The 4544-nt window shown below is 33.0% G+C and overlaps 1 non-coding gene across 1 annotated transcript; it reads right to left on the bottom strand.

Moving 5' to 3' along the window:
• Positions 1-876: 876 nt before the first annotated feature.
• Positions 877-983, bottom strand: LOC125614311. The gene has a single exon (XR_007344925.1). It is a non-coding gene; the product is annotated as a U6 spliceosomal RNA (small nuclear RNA).
• Between the last annotated feature and the right edge of the window lie 3561 nt (positions 984-4544).

The raw sequence follows: 4544 nt of genomic DNA, 5'->3' as shown, positions 1-4544 counted from the left end.
CTTTTACACTCACCCTTCATTTTCCATGGATTTCATTATTCAAGTTCACAAGAAAAGAACCTGAAGCGAAACTGGTGGTGAGCTGCTTGGGTCTGCTATTATATGGAGAAGGGTATTCCTCAGCACTGAGAAGTGCAACATGCCTGTTGCTGTAGCAGCAGAGAAAAATCTGACTTCATTGTTTTTAACCCACAGAGCTGATAACAGCACACATTTCTCTGCTCTGATTAGCTGCTAACACTAGAATAGGCTTTCTTGTCTGCAGAGGCCTTAAGTTAGAACTCCCCTACTCCATACACTGCAGAGTGGAAAATTTGGTTTTGTGAAGAACTCCAGTTTCACTGGGATGAGTAATTGTTTCTTTAGAACCAGTCCTGTGCTGACAGTGCATCTTAGGTTCAAAACATATGCTCAGTCTAATCCAAGTGCTAATTTCAATCTTCAGTGACCTTGTGGAAGAATAGAATGCCAAAAGTAACAGTTATAGATTAAAAGTAAATGATATATCAATATATAATATAAATATAATTATGAATGATCTCTACAACTTTCTTAACATAAGAGTAATGTGTGAGGTGTAATACAGAATTGGCTGAAATGGTTACAAATTAATAATTGCATAATAAATTGAATTTGAAAATGCAATGAAAATAAATAAGACTGAAATAAGGTAAATAAAAAAGAAAAGATGGTAGAGAGTGGGGTCAGAGGAAAGACTGTTTAAAACGGGAAGAATAAGATGAGTGCAAAAGAAAAGGGTGACATGGAATAGTTGTTTATAGGAGACACTAGGTATTAGATAATATCAATCAGTTAGAACATCACTTATCATACAAAGATCCAGATTACTTTTTCGTTTTGTTTTGTTTCTTTTTTTTTAATATGGAACACTTTACAAATTTGTGTATTATCTTTTCACAGGGGCCATGCTAATCTTCTCTGTATCATTCCAATTTTAGTTTATGTGCTGCTGAAGCAAGCACTTTTTTGTTTTGTTTTGTTTTTTCTTTTCTTTTTCTTATTCTTCTTTTTTTAAATGGAGTCTGTGTCTGGTGTTTCAATATTTAGAAACTGCCACCTATGAAGAAGCCATTAAAACAAATTCTGATACCCTTTCAATTTAGCTCTGACAAAAACTGGCCAAACATGTTAGGTAAACATGTATGCAGAATGCAAATATGATCCCCTTCTTGCATGGCCACCTCTATTGGGGGGATCGATTAGGATATACTACTTTTCATCCTCAGAATGTCTTTTTTAGAGTATCAGTAGGTGAGAACTAAGTTTTATGGGGCAATTGGCCAGATTCCTCACTTTCTTATTCTATAGATTAATCTGGCCTGAATTGCACCTCTTGTTCTAAGAGTACCTATGTGTGTGCTATGGAGACATGTGTGAATGAACTACCCTATCTTTCAGCCACTTCTGTGGTTGAGGGAGGTAGTATTTTTCATCAACTTCTGATTAGTCCCTGACATATGTCCTTGTCAGCCACACCTTTATCTTTCAAAATAGACTGTCAATTTCAAAAGATAGTACCCTTTGCTCTCCTCTACTCTTCTGAGTACCAGCAGGAATCCAGTATTTCTTATGTATTCAGATTGGCTGTCATTATAAGTACCCACTGATCCAGTGAGAAGTACATCCTAAATACCTGTTCATAACAATTATATAGAAATACACCCAAGTATTTCTATACTAATGGTTCTGTAATTCAGAAATATCACCATTACTTATAATAGTGTGATGATGATTATTATTATTATTATTATTGGTACTGGATATTTAACCCAGGGATGCTTTATCACTGATCTACATGCCCAGTTATTTATTTTTTGTTATATATGTTATTGTGAGATAGGGTCTTTCTAGGTTACTTAGGGCCTCACAAAGTTGCTGAGACTGGTCTCAAACTTAAAATCTTCTTGCCTCAGCCTCCACAGTTGCTGGGATTACAGACATGTACCACCATACCTGGTTCAAATAGTCTCTCTAATATTTAGATAATACTAATGAATTTGACTAAAATGTCTCAGATTGAAAAAATACTCTTAGTATTATTTTAGAGAAGACTAAGTTTTTACAAAAATAATATATATATATATATATATATATTTCAAAAGAATAAGGAAGTTTGAAGATCTAATATTTTAAGCATATTGAAGTAAAAAAAACCAGTCATATAGAAATTAATCAGAATTACTTTTTAAGAATTGAACTTTACATAAGGAAGGTAAATCTTTGGGTAAAAAGGCTATTATAAATTTTGTTTTACTGTAATAGATGTTATTTTATTCTACTATATCCCCTAAATCATTACAGGTTTATTACTTGAGAAAGTTAAAATTGCCACAACATAATGTTAAAAATTATCGAAATGTAGAACTTTTATAAGTTAGTTTCTGTAAGGACTAAATGAGTTCAGAAAGGACACATGACATAAGATTAGCATGTAAAAATGTATTAAAATTTTATATATTAATAAAAATAATGGGAATAAAACTACAAATAAACACAATTCTATTAGCTATTGCTCCCCTAAAGTTGAAGCACATACATATAAGTGTAACAAAATATATTCATAATTCATTTGTGAAAGTTACAAAACCTTAATCAAAAATAGCAGAGAAATCAGACATGGTGGTGCATACCTCTAATCTCAGAACCTTAAGAAGCTGAGGTGGTAGGACTACAAGTTCAAATACAGCCTCAGCAATTTAGTGAGGCCCTACATAACTCAGTGAGACCCTGTCTCTAAATAAAATACAAAAAAAAAGTCTGGGGATGTGGCTCAGTGTTTAAGCACCCTTGGATTCAGTCTTTACTATAAAAAAATCAAAGTTAAATAGAGGGATATGAAGTGTCCATGATTTGAAGACTCAACATAGTAAAGAGATAACATGTCCCTAACCTAAAAGGTCTGGAAATTTAGTGTATATCCTATATTTAGACAAAGACAATTTTATTTTAAATTTTATGCAAAATTATGCAAGCTCTAGAATAGCTACAAATTGTGAAGTGAAAAAATGACATAGGAGCAACCAGTTTTCTCAATATTAAAACATGATAAAATAATCAAGATAGTAGGGAACTAGCGAAGGGATAGAAGCATAAATTAATAGAGTTGAATAAAGATCCCAGAAATATGTATACAGATATGCTTAATTAACATCATAGTAATGTGAAAACAAGAAGTTTGATGGAGGAAACTGATACATCAACAAATACCACTGAAACAAATTGATATCTGTAGGTAAGAACATCGAAGTAATCTTCATATCTTATGCAAAAATTAACACAAGTGGATGGCAGACTGTATTAGTCAAGAGTTCTAAAGGTATAAATAAGCAATAGAATCTGTGCATGTGAGAGATTGATTGATAACAAGAAAATGAAAAACCTAAGAACAAGGGGAATGAAATGTAGAAGTCCCAGAAATTCAAGACCAAGAATCATGAGCTGTGATATCCAAGAACAGGAGAAGAAGGATTTATCAGCCATAGAAAAGGGAGAATTTGCCTGTTAAGGATGAATTTTAAATGCCTCGCAAAAGCCTTATTTTGAAAGTTTATTCACTAATCTGTTTTCCTATTGGGAGGCAGTAAAGCTTTTAAGATGTGAGACCTACTGGAAGAAAGTTAATTCACTAGAAGAATAACCTTAAAGGAAAGTTTGGGCCCGGTTTCTTATTCTATTTCCTTCCCAGGCAATGTTGTAAGTATCTTTCTCCAGAAATCTCACCATGCCATGGTGTTCAGCCTCAACCATTGCAAAATGATAGGGCTAAGTGACCATCATAAGCTGAAACATCTGAAACCATAATCCAAAATAAATATTTATTTGTTTTATGGATATCAGGAATTTTTTTTACATCAATAAAAGGCTAATACATGTCCATCTTCCATTTTTTTTTCTTTTTTCTCTTTATCTTTTTATTCTCAAGGTATTGAATGATGCCTGCACACTTTGGTGATTTACACATACTATGTTAGTCTACTCACTCAGTGCTAATTTCTCTCAGAGAAACCTTTAAAAACACACCAAAATAAAGTTCTACCAGATATAGTAAATCTTTAAACCAGAAAAATGTACACATAAAATTATCCATCTCACAGACGAAATGTAAAATGAAAACAAAACTATAAAATAAAAACAGAAATATCTAAAAAAAACCTTGTGATTTAGGGCAATGCAAAGAATTGTTTGGATTAAAATCAAAAGTATAATTTATAAAAGATTAAATTGAGCAATGGGACCTCACAGAATGAAGGAAAAATACTATTCAAAAGATCACATAAAAATATAAACAGTCAAGCTATTTGTAAGGGTTCTGTGTTTGTGATTGGAGTCTCTGAGAGCTTCATGGCTATGGCATACTTGGTGGCTAAGGAAGTTTTTGTGCAGAGGCACAATATACCTGGCTGCTAGGAAGTTTCTATGTAAAGCACAGAATGTCTGGCTACTAGGAAATGCCTGGCTATTGTAGCAATTGCCTGCATGAGGAGGCTGTGTATTAGAGTCTTATCAGACTCGACCTTGATCTC

The sequence above is a fragment of the Marmota marmota genome, unplaced genomic scaffold (genome assembly GCF_001458135.2).
Source record: "Marmota marmota marmota unplaced genomic scaffold, marMar, whole genome shotgun sequence".
Classification (NCBI taxonomy): Eukaryota; Metazoa; Chordata; class Mammalia; order Rodentia; family Sciuridae; genus Marmota; species Marmota marmota.
This window is presented reverse-complemented; position numbering and strand designations above follow the sequence as displayed.